This window comes from Pongo abelii, chromosome 14 (genome assembly GCF_028885655.2).
Source record: "Pongo abelii isolate AG06213 chromosome 14, NHGRI_mPonAbe1-v2.0_pri, whole genome shotgun sequence".
Classification (NCBI taxonomy): Eukaryota; Metazoa; Chordata; class Mammalia; order Primates; family Hominidae; genus Pongo; species Pongo abelii.
The window spans coordinates 49,446,111-49,467,045 of record NC_071999.2 but is presented as its reverse complement, the minus strand read 5'-3'; the positions used below and the strand labels follow the sequence as shown (position 1 = coordinate 49,467,045).

Below are 20,935 nucleotides of genomic sequence, written 5' to 3'. Positions count from 1 at the left end.
AGAGACTAGAGATTTTTGAGAGATTTTTTTAGCATCCCCATAGTTGAGCTGTAGACATAATTTCAAACTCTTAGGCTACTCAAACCTCAAAACATTCAGATACTACTTGTTTTGAGGGTTTTTAAAAACCTGTTCCTACTTTTTTCAGTTTCAAACTTTGTGATAGTATGTATGTCTATTTGTTAGCAAATTTTGTAGTTTTTTATTCTGTTTAAGTAATGCTTTTAAAAAGGGCCAAGATTCGTGTATAAGGTACCAATGTGTTCAGCTTAAGCAAAATTAGGTTAGAAATGAAATTATATGAATCAAATTGTACTTAATTTAAGAGCCCTGATTGCATTCGTAAAAATAGAAGGCTAAATGGACAATTTTTTAATAAAAAGGATACGTTGTTTTAGCGCCATCTACTGTTAGGTCAGAATAATTACTTCTTGGTGTACATTTGGATTTTTCCCAATGGCATATTCCAAGTCCAGCGTCTTTCTGCATGTCCTTTAACTTAATTGACCAGTCTGTAGAATGTGGGCGTTTTGGGCTATTCAAATAGTATCCTGTCTATGTTCAGGGTCAGCCAATTTTTGTAGATCTTGTTTCATAATTTTTTTTTTTTTTGAGACGGAGTCTCGCTCTGTCGCCCAGGCTGGAGTGCAGTGGCGAGATCTCCGCTCACTGCAAGCTCCGCCTCCCGGGTTCACGCCATTCTCCTGCCTCAGCCTGTCGCTGGGACTACAGGCGCCCGCCACCACGCCCGGCTAATTTTTTTTTTTTTTTTTTGTATTTGTAGTAGAGACGGCGTTTCACTGTGTTAGCCAGGATGGTCTCGATCTCCTGACCTCATGATCCGTCCGCCTCGGCCTCCCAACGTGCTGGGATTACAGGCTTGAGCCACCGCGCCCGGCCCATAATTCTTGTTAAAGTAGCAATGGCAAATTTCCTACAATTTTCTTGATAGTTCATGATTTTAAAATAAAGCTAGCTGATTGTGCTAGTTTTCTACAAAGCATCCTTGTTTTAAAATTTGCTAACTGATAATTGTTATAAAGACTGGGAGATTAAAATTGAACATCCAATTTGTAGCTGAAAGACTGTCTACAGAAAGCTATACCGCGATATGTTGCTTGTTCATTCACTGAATGTCTAACTCTGCATCGTACGTTATTGAGTGTATTGGTAATTTAGGGGAAAACCTATATCTAAATAATGTAGTTACTTTTTTTTTAATTTCTTTATGGAAAGAATATTACAAAAATAGTTTTATATAATGTACTGATTAGGAATATAAGCTTTAAAGTTATACTCTCTGAGTTTAAATACTGGCTTTAGCACTTGTTGCATTTGTGATCTTGGGATAATTGTGAAGCATAAATATCTTTCTAAAGCACTTGGAATAACATCTGGCATATTAGTAAGCACTCAATAAATGTTAGTTGCTATCATTAATATTTTAATCAATGTTTACATATCCAAAGTGAACATAATGTTTCAATAACTGTATTTTTATCTTAGTAACTAATAACTTTTTTGGTAATGAAACTTACAATATTTTACATAAAATATGTAACTTAAGAATATAAATGTTCAAAATGTTTACTGTTTGTTTCTGCATATCATTTAGAGTAAAGGGTAGTATGGTAGAGCAGAAACAACAAAGTTGAGTCTTCAGTCTCAGCTCTGTCAGTTACTAGCAGTGTAACTTGAGGTTATTTAATCTCTCTACTGAGTTTTTTGTTTTGTTTTGTTTTGTAATGGAGTCTCACTCTGTTGCCCAGGCTGGAGTGCAGTGGCATGATCTCGGCTCACTGCAGCCCCTGCCTCCCAGGTTCAAGCGATCCTCTGGCCTCAGCCTCCTGAGGTACTGGGATTACAGGTGTGTGCCACCATGCCTGGCTAATTTTTTTTGTATTTTTAGTAGAGGTGGGGTTTTGCCATGTGGGCCAGACTGGTCTTGAACTCCTGATCTCAGGTGATCCACTTGCCTCAGCCTCCCGAAGTGTCCGGATTACAGGCATGAGCCACTGCACCTGGCTAACCTCTCTAAAGCTCAGTCTCTTCACCTGAAAATGAGTTGTTTCGAGGATTAAATTATATAATGTATGTGTAAAGTCATGCTTGGCACTTAGTAGACTAACAGCATAAATGTCAATTCTTTTATAACATACTGCAAATTTACTAACATGCACATGTTTCCATAATTTTGCTTTATGTTATATGAAAATAAAAATATATTAAGCACCCTTTGTATTTGAAAGGCTGATGGAGTTTGAGAAGGAACAAAGAAATTGTGACATCTTGAGAAGTATAACTGAGGATGGAATATAAATGTGAAGAGTTTTAACTGGGAATAATGGTTCAGTCAGTAACATTTGTATGTGATTGCTAAATATACAGAATTTTTTTTAATTCAAAGGAGGAATACTTTCTACACTGGACCTAGATTGCACGTCCCCCGCTGACTTTGTTATTATTGCTATAATTTTTTCGGTAGTATGGCCCATTGCACATTCTAGGAGGACATAAAGAGGATGAAATCCACTTGTGGATTATTAGAAATATTTGTTGATTTCATGTTATCTGCCAGCATCATGGACCACGACTGTAGATATATCCAGCCTTCAGGGTGGGTGGAGTCAGGTGGGCTGTGTTGGTAAATGATCAGCACCGAGTATTGTTCCTGAGCATAGTAGATGCTTGTAAATATTTGAATGAACAAATGAAAGTGTCTGCATCACAGTTATTACACTGACTGAGACTAGTGTTCTCATCACACGCTAATTTAAATTTCTATGTCAAGTGGTAAATAGCTCATTCCTTCCTGTGTTCTCTGGGACTTTGCTTTATCAGGATATATCATCTCTTGTTTAATCTTTTCCACTTTATTGACAACCTAAGTGAACCAGAACCACCCACCCCTCACCAGTTACCTGTCTTCCTCATTTTACCCATTCATCTACACTGCTGTGGTGTGGCTGTTCTTTTTCCTTACCACCTCCCACCCCAAGCTTTTTCTGCAGATGTCACCAATGACTTCCTAATTGCGAAGTCTCAAGCCCCGAGGAGCCCATTTCCATCCTTCTTGTCTCATTTGATCTCTCTGTATCTTTGGCATTGCTGCCTGTTACTTCCTGAAGTTCTCCTCTGTTGGCTCCAGTGCACCAGTCTCTTCTGGTTCTCCTTCTGTCTCTTGGCCTTCTGCTTTTCAGTCTCATTTACTATTTGTTTGGCTTCTCTCCCCAGCTCTCTTAAACGTTGGTGTTTCCCTAGGTTCTGTTGCTTGGCCTCCCTTCTTTTTATAGTAGGTTTTCTTCGTACTCCAGCGACCCTACCCTTATCCTGATAATTGGGTGCCTCCACTTGAGATTTATCTGTGGAACCCAATTCAGCCGCTGATAACACAAGGGGAAGAGGGTGTAGGCAGCAGCTCCCGATAATCTCTATGACCTGTTACACATGAAAGCTTCACTGAGTAAGCATACAATCTATGTAAAACAACCAAAAAACAAACATTTATGTAAAAGGAGTGTGGTTAGTATGGAAACTTGGCCTCAAGAAGTGTCTCCTAACCCCTGTCCCTGGACTCCTTTGTAGAAATTCTAGAGCTGCCCAGAGTGTCTTCAATTTCCCTGTGAACATATCTACTTGGATGTCTCCTCCAAACAGCCTGTTATTTATTCCTGTTTTCATATAATCTACCCCTCCTGTATTCTCTCACAGCTACTAGTACCAACATGTACTCTACCTTAAGCCCAAACCCTACATCATCCTAAATTCTACTTTATTCTCAACAGCTGGTCCTGGGATCGCTGCTGCCTTCATCTCTCATCTGTGAGAGAATTTCCTATATTATAATTATTTGATTCATGTCTGTTTCTTTCATTAGAATCTTTATGTCCCAGGCACCTACAATTTTTATAGTATTAAGTGTTCAACTAATACTTTTATATGTAAAAATGAATTTATCAGCAATCACTAATTCCCAAGGAATTAATAGCATTACCATGTTGTCTTAAAAAATGCCAAAACCATAAAACAATTGATTTTCCAATCTTAATTTTTTAATGTTAATGAATGTTAAATTCATGCTATATTAAAATGAAATACTTTTAAGATCTTTGTCTTTTACAGTTGCTCAATTTAAAGGAAAGTTTTTTTAGGTGCTGTTGATAACATTTTGGAACTTGTACACATCTTATACATTCGATTTAAAAAAAAGATCCAAACCTCTTATCAGTCTTGTTATTAACCGTATTTTTCAAATTTAATATTTCTCAGTATTTATTCATTGAATGCTCTCAAATGGTGGCTTAATAGTTTCATGTTTGTTAAATGCAGAGCTGTGTCTTCCATTTGCTATTTTTGAAATAAAATTTTCATAGAGCAGTCCTTGATAGGGCCAGCCTAGAATCATAGACTTTTTCCATTTTAGTCCTAAATAAATAATAGGATGGCACGCTGTAGATTCTGAATAGTAACAACTTATTTACCTGATTTTTCATTGGTTTGAGTATTTGATACACAGAAATTGAAGCTTAAACTTTTATCTAATCTAGTTTTAACCTTCTGAGAAGACTATGTGTCCTTAGTGCCTCAGATTTAGCATACGGGTGATGAGTTGTCTCATTTGGTGGCCAGTACTTATTTTTTGTCATATTAGGTTGAAAGCTATCTCTTCTTGAGAATGCTGGTGTATGTGACTGGTAACAGCTTGCCATTTTTGTTTAGTTGCTTTTACTTTCCTGAAACCCAGGAAGCCAGATAATTAAGTTTTAAGGATTATACGATATACAAGTCAATAATTTTCTAACCAGATCTTAAAAGCACAGTATATTGCTTTGGTACAGTGGCTTTATGAGAGCTTTTTGAACTGTTTAGAGTAGAGGTGTCCAGTCTTTTGGTTTCCCTGGGCCACACTGGAATAAGAATTGTCTTGGGCCACACGTAAAATACACTAACACTAATGATAGCTGGTGAGCTAAAAAAAAAAAAAAAAAAAAAATCACAGAAAGATCTCATACTGTTTTAAGAAAGTTCACGAGTTAGGCTGCATTCAAAGCTGTCCTGGGCCATGCCCATGGGTTGGGCAAGCTTGGTGTAGAGGTTGGTTTTCATTCTTCGAGTTTCTAGACTGTGTGCTAAAGGTTAGGGTTGCTGATTCTAAATACACAGATGCATTTTCCATTCATAGATAACCTAGTTCTGGTGTTTTTTAGAATCAGTCACTCTTGTGTAGTTTATTTCATTGGATCTGCTCATAGAGCCATCTAGGACCAAGTAAGAGGGCTTAATATTTTTTCATTCAGTAATATTCAGAGACCTATAATCTTTGATGATAGAGGATAGAGAGCCTGACTGAAAAGCTACACACATACACACACACATGTAAACATACACACATACATAAACACACACACAGAGTACCCGTGTGTTTGTTTATATATCAGACATAGCAAAAATTCATTAATCTCGTTTCTTTTGGTTCACTGCCAGAAATCCCTACCTAGTGCTATTTGACAGTCAATTAGTGTCCATGTCTGCATACTGGGCTCTCTTGCTGGGTGGTGTCCACAGTAGGAAAACTAGATACCGTGGTAGAGTGTGGGAAACAAACTAATCATGAGTTTTCCATAAATAGTTTGATGTTGGCTTATGTTTTGGAATGTGGTGTAAATTTACTATCATTGGCTCATTTTAATTATGTAAAGAATTGCTATGCATGAAAAATGTGAAAAAATTCAAATACCCCATTATTTTACCCTTGCCCCCCCCAAATTTTGAGCTTCCTATTTATTTTATTCTTTGTAGAGACAATAAAGCATATACACTCTGGCATCAGACTGCCAGGTTCCAAGCCTGACAAAAAATTATTAACTTATACCTATGAACTTGGGCATGTTATTTAGTCTTTCTGTGTCTCAGTTTTTCTGCCCATAAAATGGTAAAACAGAGTTAGAGTTATCATGAGGATTACATGAGGTAATATACGTATAAAGTACTTAGTGTGTGGAGTTCAATATTGGTAATATTATTCTACATGTATTTTTTTCTGTATAAAACATACAGAAATGTAAGTAAATTTTAAATGTGAGTAAATTTTAATATTTCTTGTAAGGCTTGCAGAATTTTTGGCATCTCTAAGAGAATGTTGTGATTTAACTGTTTAAGTAATTTAAAAATAGTTCTGGTTTTAAATTTTCTCCTAGTTTTCCCAAGGAATCTGTAGAAATTATTTTACTTATTTATTATTATTATACTTATTATTTTACTATTTACTTTTTATATAAGGACTTTACTTTAAAATAGTGTTAATACTTCTGTGTTCTTCATGGTCTCTTCTTCTGTCTCTTAAGGAATGGTATTTAAATCTATTAGCAGGCTGGGCGCGGTGGCTCACACCTGTAATCCCAGCACTTTGGGAAGCTGAGGCGGGCAGATCACTAGGTCAGGAGTTTGAGACCAGCCTGGCCAACAAGGCGAAATCCTGTCTCTACTAAAAATACAAAAATTAGCCGGGTGTGGTGGCACGCACCTGTAAGCCCAGCTACTCAGGAGGCTGAGGCAGGAGAATCACTTGAGCCCAGGAGGTGGAGGTTGCAGTGAGCTGAGATCGTGCCACTGTACTCCAGCCTGGGTGACAGAGCAAGACTCCATCTCAAAAAAAAAAAAAAAAATCTATGAGCACATTTGATAGGGAGACCTCACTTGGTCTAAGGGTTCATGCAAGGCTCACTTCAGGAAGGAACTTCCTGAGATCCAAAGAGTGATCAGAGTTATAAACTAGAAAAGTGTACCATGGAAGGACATGCCTTTCAGGCAGAATTAGACGTTTAAATGCCCAGAGATGAAAGGGAGCCATTATTATATATAAATAATATATATTGTTTCAGGAAAAATAATGGATTCTTATTTTTGCAGTGATTGTATTTTATTGTTAAATATATTCCATCTGGGAAGATCCGTGCAACAATCTTTAAATTTTTAAAATCAATCAGTGACGAGGATAGTCTAATATAGTCTTAGTAAAATCTTTGTGTTTGAGAAAATATAGGTCAGGTTGGCCACGCATGGTGGCTCACACATGTAATCCCAGCACTTTGGGAGGCCAAAGCGGGTGGATCACTTGAGGCCAGGGGTTGGAGACCAGCCTGGCCAACATGGTGAAACCCCATCTCTACTAAAAATACAAAAATTAGCCAGCTACTTGGCAGGCTGAGGCACGAAAATCACTTGAACCTGGGAGGTGGAGGTTGCAGTCAGCCAAGATTGTGCCACTGTACTCCAGCCTTGGCGACAGAGCAAAACTCTGCTCAAAATAAAACAAACAAACAAAAAACAGGCCAGGCGTGGCAACTCGTGCCTGTGATCCCAGCACTTTGGGAAGCTGAGGCAGGAGGATTGCTTGAGACCAGGAGTTTTGAGACCAGCCTGGGCAACACATCAAGATCCCCATCTCTACAAAAAATTAAAAAATTGGTGGCATGCACCTGTAGTCTCAGCTACTTGGGCTGCTGAGGCAGGAGGATCACATGAGCCCAGGAGGTTGAGGCTGCAGTGAGCCATGATCATGCCACTGCACTCCAGCCTGAGTGACACAGCAAGACCCTGCCTCTAAAAGAAAAAGAAAATATAAAAAGAAATTTGATTTTTAATGTAGATTGTAATTACTAACTATAGAAAACAGCCATCATAAAATTTCCCTTTGACTCATAATTGACTATGATTTTTAAATTAAAGTTTGACTTCAAGTATAAGATTTATTTTTCATAATTCAAGGGTCAGATCATGCAGTTTATGGATACTGTTGATAACTTTATTTTTTTAAAATAGAGCACATCATCCCTGCTTTTATATATTGATACTTTTTATTAGATAATAATCAACAAAAAGAAAAAAATCACTTCATTAGTTATTCTGTTTATTTCAAGTTACAAATAATTTATATAATTGTTGACACAGTATTAATGATTCTGTTTTATAATAAACATAATGTATTTTTTATATTTGAATTCCTGGACACAAGTTTCCCTACAGTTTGTATATAGCTTATATAACTATTAAAGTAGAAAGTTGGATAGACTGGGAGTAATACTTAATTTATATATTATGTCAATAATCACATCTCAGCTAATATTTGAAAACTCCATATCCCTTAAGATGTAAACAGTTTTCATTAGAATATTAGTTTTTATTAATTATAATCCATGTAGCCCCCACCTAATGTGGGATACCAGTGCCTCTTCCAAATATTTTTTGGAGTCCCCAGAGTATATCATATAGTTCATGCAGGGCTCTGGGTGTCAACTACATGGCATTAATTTTAATTTTTTTCTTCTGGCCATGTACTAAGGTTTTGTCATGTTCACTGGAGACTGCCACTTTTGTTGGGCTTTGTTGTTGATCTGTCTTTTGGCCATTGCAGGGACTGACAGAGCTGGGTCACTTAGTGCTTTGTAGGACTTTTTGGTGGAGCTATCTAGTCTGGGAGTTTTATTTGAGGAAATATTTTTCACTATTATATTGATTTAATTTTATATGATGGCAATATAGGACTATTCAGATTTTATATCTCTTTGTTTCAGTAAGTTACATTTTTTCTATTTGACCATTTAATCTATATCTCTTAAATTATGGTTATATATTTTTTTCGTTCCTGATACTGCTTATTTCTGCCTTCTCTTTTTTCTTGATTAAATTATACTGGAGGCTTGCTGGTTTATGGTCTTTTTCATACAGCCAGTTTTTGGTTTTGTTGATCTTCTAATATATGCTTGTTTTCTATTTTAACAGTTTTTGCTGTTGTCTTTATCTCCTTTCTTGAATTTTTTTTTTTTTGCTTTTATTTTGTTTGTTTTACCTCCCTCTCCTGACCCTCCCACCCTGCCAGTTTCCTTGAAATCCTTATCCCAATAATCTTTAGCCTTTATTCTAATGTTCAAGACTATACATTTCCCCTAAGTGCTACTTTAGATGCATCCTACAGTTTTGATATATGCTACATTTGTCATTGTTCATTTCATTCTTATAATTTAAAACTACTTTTGTGATGTTGGACCCTTTGGATTATCTTTTTTCTATTACAAAATTTCTTTAATTTTCTAAAGTTTATTTTTTTAAAGAGATCCAACTTGTATACTTACTAATTATATACATTTTCCATCTCATAATTTATACCATTCTGCTTTTATTTAATTCCTTTCACTTGTTTTTTTGGTTGGTTTTGTCAGTCTCTTGTCCACCTTCTGGAACAACATTGCAGACTGTTTAAATAATAGAAAAACAAAGAATTGTAGATCTCTTTTTGTTTCCCGCCCCTTCCCCACACTGCTCCAATAAGATAATATATTTCTAGGGCTAGAGTGGAATATCTAAGATATAAATTGCAGAAAGTACAATGAGGCCTTATTGTACTGGGAATGAAAAAGTTGTCAGACATCTCGTTTCTACATTTCTGAGACTTCTTGATACCTGCTTGCCTGGGTTTTGGTTTACTTGTCTGGCTAGTTTTTCTTCCCTTTCCTCTCCCTCCCTCCTTTCACTCTCCTCCGTCCTCCTTCCCCTACCTCCCTTTCTTCATCTCTTCTCCCTCCTTCTTCCCTCCATTCTTATTTTTATCCCTTCCTTCATCCTTTCTCTTCTTCTTCTCCTTCCCTCCATTCTTGCATCCTCATTGTTTTTTCACCTCTGACATAAGTGTTTCAAAAGTTGGGAAAACCCTCACTAGATTTTCCTGATTTGGGGATCAAGACGAAATGATCTGTAGAGGCCTTATGTTATTAACTTGTTGCACTCTAAGAAAACCTAAAGAAAATCACCTATGCCTTTTAAAATGCTTGAAACATAACAAATCACTATATTCATAGTATTTTTGTTCTCTTTGAAGTAATGAGTCATCATAAATAAATTGGACCACTGCCCCTTTAAGTAGAAACTGCCTTAGGGGACAGATGGAATTTTGGGACTACTTCCTGAAGCACTTGTTTGTCCACCAGGAGTGTCAGTTGGGCCTGGGTGGGAAGAGAGGCCCAAGAAAGCCACCATAGTCTGTAGCATGAAGCTTTTCCTATAGTCTAGTGATAATCCTGCTGTGAGTACTTCACTGTAATTCAAATAATTGTGGAAGGAATTGTCTCAGTTGTACTCAGTCCTGCCTAGTACCTTGAAAGGCAGTTGGTTTCTAAATACTCAGCTTGGAGGGTGAAATAAGGTTCAGTTCAGCCATTTTAGTTCTTTGCTTTGTTTTTCCTAGCTGGAAAAATTTTAAAGCTATTTTAAAAATCACTTGGAGGATTATTTGGAGATCATGATTGAAATTTTTTACTGGTTAACTGAGATGAATTGTATAGTCCTTTTTTAGCTTAAGATCTTTAAACATTTAGTGGCATAACAGCTTTTTAATTTGTTGGATTCCTCAGTTGAAGCCATTACAAATTGGCTTAAAATTGTAAAAGATTGAGTATTATATTGAGCCTTTCTATCAGAAAACATTAGCTTAATTAGTCTATAATTAAAGATGATGTTAGCTGTACTTTAGTTTGTCTTAGGAATAGAGGTCCTTAAATTATATGTAAACCATCAGTTGCATGGTTCTTTTGAAATGTGGATTTTTGTGAATGCTTAATAAAGCTGGCCTGACTCTAGCTTAATTTAAAAATATATACATCTATGCTAAATATATACACACAGACACACACACATATCTACTGCTTCTACTGTTTGTATAACTTAAACTGATTTGCATGCTGACAAAAGTACTCATCCAGTTGTACAGTTTTATTTTTATTTATTTTTTTTTTATTTTTAGAGTCAGGGGTCTTGCTGTGTCGCTCAGGCTGGAGTCCAGTGGCATGATCTTGGCTCACTGCAACCTCGACCTCCTGGGCTCAAGAGATCCTCCTGCCTCAGCCTTCCAAGTAGCTGGGACTACAGGTGTGTGCCACCATGCCCGGCTAATTTTTGTATTTTTTGTAGAGATGGGTTTTTACCATGTTGCTCAGGCTGGTCTCAAACTCCTGACCTCAAGTGATCCACCTGCCTTGGCCTCCCAACGTGCTGGGATTATAGGCCTGCGCTGTTGTGCCTGGCCTCCAGTTGTATAGTTTTAAATGAATGTAAAATACTTCAGTGATTGGTAAATTTAATATTATTTAATAAATTTAATATTTTAAATAAATCTAAAAATGCATTAATCAGTTTGAATAAAAGATATACATTGGGTCTGCAATTCCAATTGAGAAATTTTATGCTTAGTTTAAATAAAAATTCTTGAATCTTAAAGGAAAAATAAGGCCGGGCATGGTGGCTCACACCTGTAATCCCAGCACTTTGGGAGGCCTAGGCAGGAGGATCACTCGAGGTTAGGAGTTCAAGACCAACCTGGGCAACATGGCGAAAACCTGTCTCTACGAAAAATACAAAAATTAACTGTGAGTGGTGGCGTGCATCTGTAGTCCCAGCTACTTGGGAGGCTGAAGTGGGAGGATCAGTTGAGCCTAGGAGGTCGAGCCTGCAGTGAGCTGATATCAAGCCACTGCACTCCAACCTGGGTGACGAAGTGAGACACTGTCTCCAAAAAAAAAAAGGAGAAATAAGCTTTTTTACCCAAATTCACCCTTGCATATGATGGTAAAATTTTCTACTTCTTTTAATGATAAACTAGTCCATTATTTAAAAATTTAAATTTCTTTTTGATTTGTGGGTTTCTGAAGTATTTGTAAACTTTCTAGTAAAATAATCATGAAATTTTAGAGCAAGAAAGGAACTAAAAATAGCATTTGATTACTAATAGTTAAATGATGTTTGTTTTCATAACCATATAGATGTAATTGGAAAGCTTGTTTTTTAAAAGAACATTGAAATAACTTAGATTTTAGTTGTTGATCTTAATAGACAACCAGGAGTTAAGAGTAATTTTTGGCTGGTCTGAAGGTAGTGAGTTATCTCAATTGATTGTTCATGGTCAGTTACAGATTGAACTCCTTGTTTTACTCTTTCCCCCCTTCTCACTACTGCACTTGACTAGTCTTAAAAAAGTAAAAATAAAAAATAATTTTTAGAACTGGCTGTGATGATTTTCAAAAAAAGCCTTTTTTTTTTTTTTTTTTTTTGAGACAGGGTCTCGCTCTGTTGCCCAGGTTGGAGTGCAGTGGCATGATCTCAGCTCACTGCAACCTCCACTTCCTAGGCTTAGGTGATCCTCCCACCTTAAAGATTTAATTAGAAATTTATTTAATGAAAACTTTGGAAGATATGAGAAATTAAAAGGGAAATGTCTAACAAATCTGTGTACCAAAGGCACTGGATGAAGGATAAATTATCTCATATGTATCAGATGTATGTGATTGTAATATATAGAGATATAGTTTTATATCTATGTATATTTAAAACATATAGTATATAATGTATATATGGACATGTATATATGTAAATGTGTGTGTTTTTAGCTAAAATTATACTTTAGTGAATATTTTAAATCTGATAGTGTACCCCTACCTGAGAGACACTTTTCTAGAGGAAATTATGTCTAATTGCAGGGACATTTAAGAAGAAACCTAAGAAAAGCCATTTATTTTATTAAGAAAGCCAAAAGGGAGAATGGAGTAACTTTAGAAGGGACTGTGATAGAGCTTTCAAACATGATGCTTAATTAAAACAATGAAATTTAAAGCAAATCAACTTGCAAATCTTATTGTTTCTTTATTTTTTAATTTCTTATTTTAAACCACATTCTGAAAGCATCTTGAATTTTCTTTAATCTGATATTTTTCTGAGTTTACTTAAGGATTTATAGATAATACTGATATCCTTGTATCTCCTGTAGCCATTTAGTGGATAATTTGGACGTTCTAACTTATGGACAGGAAAGATAAAAGATTATTAAAAAGTCATTTGCATTATCATTATCCCTGATAAACCTTTTTGTTTTATACTTTTTTTTGTTAATGCCCATCTTGAGTCTTTGTAGTAAGACTCATGCTATAAAAATAAATACTTAGCAAAGTTGTTGATATGGTTTGACTGTGTCCCCACCCAGATCTCATCTTGAATTCCCACTTGTTGTGGGAGGGACCTGGTGGGAGGTAATTGAATCATGGGGGCAGGTCTTTCCCCTGCTGTTCTCATGATAGTGAATAAGTCTCATGAGATCTGATGGTTTTAAAAAGAGGAATTCCCCTGCACAAGCTCTCTCTCTTTGCCTACTGCCATCTATGTAAGACGTGATGTGCTCTTCCTTGCTTTCCGTCATAATTGGGCTTCCCCGGCCATGTGGAACTGTGAGTCCAAGTAAACCTCTTTCTTTTTTAAATTGCCCAATCTCAGGTCTTTATCCACAGCATGAAAATGGACTAATGCAGTTGTACAATTAGATGTGGAGCTTATTTCGAGAATAATTTGAGGGATAGAAGGAATGTTCAAAAATATATACCTCAAAACAAAGAAAATTGCCTTTCCTTCAAGATTAGGTCATGGCTCACTACAGTCTCAACCTCCCAGGCTCAGGCAAAGGCAGTCCTCCCACCTCAGCTCCAGGGTAGCTGGCTCTACAGGCGCATGCCACCACAACCGGTTAATTTTTTGTATAGCCGGGGTTTCACCATTTTGTCCAGGGTGGTCTCAAATTCCCGGACTCAAGTGATCTGCCCACCTCAGCCTCCCACAATATTGGGGTTACAGGCGAGGACTATGCTTTTTCATGTTTCCATTTTAAGGACCTGGTACACATAGCAGGTCCTCATATGTTTGTTGAGTGAGTGAGTGGGTGAGAGGGGAGACAGAAATCAGATATGTCAATGGTTAAGAGTGTCTGAAGGATTGATACCAGTGTGCAAAGTAAAACATGCTGTCTCTTATGAAAAAAAAGAAGGAACAGTTCTCAAGTTGTGAGACAAAAGAGATGACCAGTATTTGTTAAACAGAAGAATTCAAAGGATGCTGTATAACAGAAAAATGCCACAGTTTCTCTTTGCATTTGTGACCCCTCTTTATTCCAGGGGTCACATTCTAAGACTCCCCATGGATGCCTGAAACTGAGGATAGGATCAAAACCAATATTCACTATGTTTTTTCCCTATACATACATACCTCTGATAAAACTGAATTTACAAATTAGGCACAGTAAGAGATTAACAACAACAGTAATAAAATAGAAGAATTATAACAATATGCCAGCATTACTACTCTTGCACTTTGGGGCTATGAAGTAAAATAAGGGTTACTTGAATCCTCCAACCACTTTGACATGCTGACAGTGGATCTGATAACTGAGACAGTTACTGGGTGACTAATGGGCAAGTAGTGTATACAATGTGGATCTGCTGGACAAAGGGAGGATTTCAGCACATAATTTAACATTTATGACTTATTTCTGGAATTTTCCACTTAATATTTTTGGAGTATAGGTGACTAAAATTATGGAACGTGAAACCACAGATAAGGGAGGACTCCTGTAATTGGTAGTTTATATTTTCACAGGATAAGCTTTCAATATTTTATTTGTCAAAGGAGACTTAGTCATCACTTAACAATTTTCTAAAAGTAATTATTGTAGATGATGCGCTGAAACTGCCAGTGGTTCTGTATTTTAATTCACTGTTTTAGAACTATTCTCTTATATGTCAATATGATGTTAAGAAACTTAAGTCTATTTAGGTTCATTGAAGAGTCTGAACGATCTAAAAATTATATGTTTAGTAAAGATATAGAAATTTACCATACTTAATCTCTACTTGTAGTTAAAAATTGATCAAGCAATGCTATCTAGTAAGTTTTGCAGTTCTATTTATTTAACATTCTGGCTATTTAACTGTCAGAAAGGAAAGTGGGATGGTAAGAGTTTATCAAGAGATCCAAGTGCTACACAATTGCATTTCCACATCTTATGTTGGAAGAGAGAATTTAGTTTTGACCTGAGAAATAATTTCATTTCAGACAAATTTCAGTGCATTTTAGCTAATGTCAGCATGAGTATTTAATATTTTAAAATAACTTTATCTTGATTAATATTTTTTCAAATAAGCACATTTTTTAAAATTAGAAAATTTATGGTAAAGTATGAAGTACTTTTGAATAGGTACCACAAGGTGGCAGGATTGTATTTTGTAGATTCTTTTTGCTTTGATGAACAGCAAACCCTTGGTTATCTAAAATCTAAGTTTTCCAGGTGGTTAGCTATTACGCACTTTATATGCCAGAACTTTTAAATTTTAACTTTTTTGATGGAAAACTAAACTATATTTCACGCTTTCCTGATTTCTTAAGCAGTAGAATATAACTTATCTGTTGTCAGTGAGCCATTTGAATGCGTTATTGGATGTGATTGAGATGCAGTGGTTAGTAACAGTAGTGTGGAGGGAATAAGGACTGGTCCCAGCAGGGACTCTGGACCTTGACTCTTAAAAGCTGGGTCTGACGTCAACTTGCTTTTTGCTTTATCTGCATTTTTTTCCTATTGGAGGTGAAGTGAATCATGTGAAGTGCCAGCCTCTGGTGTGGTACAACATGGCTGCTTTCTGCAAAATTCAATAGCAAATGAAGGCAGACATTGCCTTCTCCCAGCGGCTTTTGTGACACAGGGTATTTGGGGGAAGGAAAATAAACTATGAGGCCTTAAAATTTCTTCTTCAAACACCAGTATGGTAAAGGTAGCACCAGACCATGAAGAATGAGTTCTGTAGTTATGAGAAATATTAGAAACAAATCTAACTGCTCATGGAGCAACTTTAAGGAATCTTTCCTATAGAAATATTTTAGACTCTGAGTTGTACATCATTTGTATGAATGAGATAATAATAATTATAAAGGATGTGGCCAGACGTGAATCTATTTTCCTTTCGAATCCAATTACCTACTCTGGTAATTGGAGAGCTGTTTCAAGGCAGTTTGTGCCTTTATTGGTGATACAACAAGCAGTGGGTAAAATCTTCATCCTTTGGACTTCTTGGTTTGCTCATTTGTGGATACTGCGTTTCCCTTTCCACAGGCTTCCAGGTCTGGAGTTGTTCTGTTATAAAAGATTTGACTATGGGGAAGTTTTCTTTCGTATTTGTTCCCTTCATTAATTATTTGCATATTTTTCTAATCTTTTAAAATATGAATCAGTTTAACCTCACATAAGCACTAAGAAAGCAACAGTTGAGCCCTACCTTAAGGGGAGAGGAGAGGGCATGGTTTCCAGCAGCAATCCTTTCTCTGGCTCTCTAAAATGTTTATCTACCTGTCACTTTCTTACTCATATGGATTTTGCATGATGGCTACATAAATCATCAAATTTCCCCCCTCATCTTAAAATTCAGTCCTCAAGGGGTAATGGAGAACTTTTATAAGAGCTCCAGAGAAGCCACAGGAAATAACTGATAAATTAGCTCCACCTGAAATGGATATTAGGGCATCATCAATTGACTCTTCCCAGTTCTGCTTGGTAGTAGAACTTTTTTTTAACTTCATAGTAGACGAGTAAGTGGAACTTTCATGACTTAAATATATAGATAAATTTCACTAGCTTGTACTTCTAGGATTGGGTACATTTTCCTCTTGGCATGGTACTATGTGTTTTCAAGTAAAAATAATACAATTCAAGTCTGACAAACTGGCTCAGTGAATTATACAAGATTCGTGCTTTAAAACACAGTCTAAACCCTCCCTGTTGCTTTGGGGCAGAGTTTTTGAGTAATTGGACATCTAAAACTAACTCTGAACTTCAAGATTACCAGAAAGATCAGATGCAAGAGCTTAATTTGTGTTAAGAACATCCTCCTACATATTCTGCCAAAAGTTTAAGAGCTATTAGTAAAAGCAGCTCATTTGAAGTAGTATGAGATTTGAACATTTAACTCCAAGATAGCTAGAATTTTATTAAGACGGATTTAAAGAATTAGCCCACAATTTAAATACTTTTCTCATTTTAAATGTGGCTTAAGATGTATTTGTTTTTATGAAGGAATTTTGGATTAAAAAATGCATTGTAGTTGAATTTAGGAAAGGGAAGCCGGAGATGGGTAGGCAGTGGGTACTTATAGATCTTGAATGCCTGGCTATAAAGATTGCGGGCTTATCCTGTAGGTACCCTGTAATCATTAACAGACTTGTAATTGCATGGGTGACAGGCAGGAAATGTTTTAAGAAAATTAGCCTGAAAGCACAGGGTGGATTTGCTTGGATCCAGCTGGAGAGAGATTGGAGCCAGATTGACCAGTTGAGATGATATAGCAATCAATAATCTGGAAGTTTTATGATATAAATCTGAATTAGTGTGATGTCAGCAGGAATACAGAAAGAATTTAAAAGCCTTTAAGATATTATTAGGGCAGAAATGATAAAACATAGCAACTTGCTAAGTGAGGTTAAGAAAAAACTATGTTATATAAAATTTCTATTTTTGTTAGAAACAGCAAACTTAGACATAAGCCAGTCTTTTACAGGAAAACTATTTCTGTGCATTTAGCACATTGTAAATTCTTCATAATAAAGATGATAATATTTCTTGATATAAAGACCAGTAATAGGAGATACTGTTGATTTTGTGTCTGATTTCAAAGAGTGAAATGGCTAAAGCAACTTGAACTTTCCCATAGTATAGCGGTTCCCAAATACTGGATTAAGTACCAGCTACCTCAAAAAATTACTTGGTTTGTTGCGGGTGGAAGGTATCTTAAATAATGCAGAATGTCATGGTTAGGAGCACAGACTGTTTTGAAACCTGGATCCGTCTACTATGGGCAAGTTACTTCTCTGTGTCCCAGGTGACTGTTAGGGTTGTTACAGGAACAAAATAAGATGATACATACACAGTGCTTAGAAAATTGCCTGGCATATTGTAAATGCTGAATAAATGGTAGCAGCTTTTTTTAAAAAAAAATTCAATAGCTTTAGGGGTACAAGTGGTTTTTGGTTACACAGATGAATTGTACAGTGGTGAAGTCTGGGCTTTTAGTGTACCCATCACCCGAATAGTGTACATTGTACCCAATAGGTGATTTTCTGTCCCTCACCCCCTTTCTACCTACCCTGCTTCTGAGTCTCCAGTGTCTGTTATACAGCTCTGTATGCCTTTGCATACCCATGGCTTAGCTCATGTTTATAGGTGAGAACATTTGGTATTTGGTTTTCCATTCCTGTTGAGTTTGCTTTGAATGATGGCCTCCAGTTCTGTCCAAGTTGCTGCAAAAGATATTATTTTGTTCTTATATGGCTGTTCTTTTTATTCCATTGTGTGTGTGTGCGCGCGCGTGTGTGTATAGGTTGATCCCATATTTTTGCAATTGTGAATTATGCTGTGATAACATATGAGTGCTAGTGTCTTTTTTATATAATGACTCTTTTCCTTTTGGTAAATACCCAGTAGTGGGATTGCTGGATTGAATGATCTTCTTTTAGTTTTCTGAGAAATCTCTATACTGTTTTCTACAGAGGTTGTACCAATTTCCCACCAACAGTGTATAAATGTTCCCTTTTCACTGTATCTGTGCCAACATCCATTGTTTTTTGACTTTAAACAATGGCCATTCTGCCTGGGGCAAGGTGGTATCTCATTGTGGTGGTTTTGATTTGCATTTCCCTGATGATTGGTGATGTTGAGCATTTTTTCATATGTTTCTTGGCCATTTGTATATCTTCTTTTGAGAAATATCTATTCATATCCTTTGCTCACTTTTTAATGGAGTTATTTTTTTTTCTTGCTGATTTGTTTGAGTTCCTTGTGAATTATGGAGATTATTCCTCTGTCAGGTGTATAGTTTGCAAATATTTTCTCCCATTCTGTAGGTTGTCTGTTTACTCTGTTATTTCTTTTGCTGTGCAGAAGCTTTTAGTTTAATTAAGTCGCATTTATTTATTTTTGTTTTTGTTACACTTGCTTTTGGGATCTTAGTGATAAATTAATTGCTAAGGCCACTGTCCAGAAAGTGTGTCCTGGGTTTTCTTCTAGAATATTTATGGTTTCACGTCAGGTATCCATGTCCTTAATCTATCTCAAGTTAATTTTTATATATGGTGAAAGACAGGGAGGGATCCAGTTTCATTCTTCATAGCAGCTATTTTTTTTGTTTATTTTGAGAAGGAGTCTTGCTCTGTTGCCCAGGCTGGAGTACAGTGGCACGATCTTGGCTGACTGCAACCTCCGCCTCCTGTGTTCAAGCAATTCTCCTGCCTCAGTCTCCCGGGTAGCTGGGACTACAGGTGTGCACCACCATGCCTGGCTAATTTTTGTATTTTTAGTAGAGATGGGGTTTTGACTTGTTGGCCAGGCTGGTCTCAAACTCCTGACTTCAAGTGATCTGCTCGCCTCGGCCTCCCAAAGTGCTGGGATTACAGGCATGAGCCACCATGCCCGGCCATAGCAGTTATTGTTGCTAATTTATTATTTTATAACTCTGGAGATTAGAATTCATAAGGTTTGACATTGGGCTCAGGAATCTGTATTTTTTTTTTCTTTTTGAGACATGGTCTCATTCTGTCACCCAGACTGGAGTGCAGTGGTATGATCTCAGCTCATTGCAGCCTTGACCTCCTGGGCTCAGGTGATTCTCCTATCTCAGCCTCCCAAGTAGCTGGGGCTACAGGTGTGCGTCACCACACCAGGTTGATTTTTTGTATTTTTAGTAGAGACAGGGTTTCACTATGTTGTCCAGGCTGGTCTTGAACTCCTGAGCTCAAGCGATTCGCCTCCTACGGCCTCCCAAAGTGCTGGGATTAGGCATGAGCCACTGTGCCCAGCCAAGGAATCTGTATTTTTAAAATATCCCCTCCTGTGACTCTGATTACCAAGTTTGAAAACTTTTGTTGCCACCCACTTATCTACCTCCATATAATAGGACGGTATTTAAACCACTCTGTACGTTTTTATCCTTTATTTTGACATTCCAAAGATGGCCATGTTTTAAAATGGTACGTGCTATTATTTGTATGTGCTAAGTTGCACTGAATAGCTTACCCAAATCCCTCTGGTACTAGTTCTAAGCTTCCACCCTCTCCCTACACCCCTTCCCTAGCTTCTTGAGGATCATAAATCCTAGCCCTTGGGTGCCAGTCCTATGTGCTGCCTTCTTGAGAAGTCTGGATGAGTGCTTCTGGGGGCTTGGCCCTCACACTGCAGCTCTGCTTATTTCCAGCCCTGCTTGTGTCCTAGGAATATCCTTGTAAATTTTGTTGGGAGAAATGAACATACAGTCTTATTTGCTAGTTAAAAATTGCAAAGTTTTGTTTGTTTGTTTATTTATTTATTTATTTATTTAGTTTTTCTTGAGACAGAGTTTCGCTCTTGTTGCCCAGGTTGGAGTGCAATGGCGCAATCTCGGCTCACTGCAACCTCTGCCTCCTGGGTTCAAGCGATTCTCCTGCTTCAGCCTCCCAAGTGGCTGGGGTTACAGGTGCCTGCCACCACACCTGGCTAATTTTTGTATTTTTAGTAGAGACAGGGTTTCGCCATGTTGGCCAGCCTGGTCTTGAACTTTTGACCTCAGGTGATCCACTTGCCTCGGCCTCCTAAAGTGCTAGGATTACAGGTGTGAGCCACCGTGCCTAGCCCAAATTGCCGACTTTTTAATACATAAGTAATATCAGTCATGGGCTTTGTTGTTGTTTAGAAAATTTCTTCCTAAGAGCTATTCTCCAATGCTCTGATTGCTGCCAGTGCCCCCTCTGGTCTAGTGGTTTGTAGCCCTGGCTTCACATTGAAATCACCTGTGGCAACTGACTCACACAAGATGAGTGCAGTCTGAATCTCTGAGGTATGAGCCTGAACATCTGTATTTTTTACAAGCTTCCTACATGATTCTGAAGTTCATCCAAGGTTGAGAACCACTGAATTAGTCTCATCATTGTCATGCTCCTGTCCCCCCATAGAGTCCTATTAGAAAAAGGAATGCTTTAACCATATGACATGAATATAGCTTTCTTAGCCTGGCGAAGTCTTCAGGGGTAAAGACAAAGTTTAAGCCTGCATTTTTTT

At 37.1% G+C, this 20,935-nt stretch overlaps 1 protein-coding gene across 4 annotated transcripts in view; it reads left to right on the top strand.

Annotated features, from left to right (window-relative positions):
- Positions 1-20,935, top strand: part of TSC22D1 (TSC22 domain family member 1) — a 147,350-nt gene that overhangs the window by 93,538 nt on the left and 32,877 nt on the right. Inside the window, exon 1 of one of the 4 annotated variants that reach the window (XM_054528708.2) lies at positions 9,972-10,078. The gene's annotated coding sequence lies outside the window, so the exon portion shown is untranslated. 4 annotated transcript variants of the gene reach the window in all.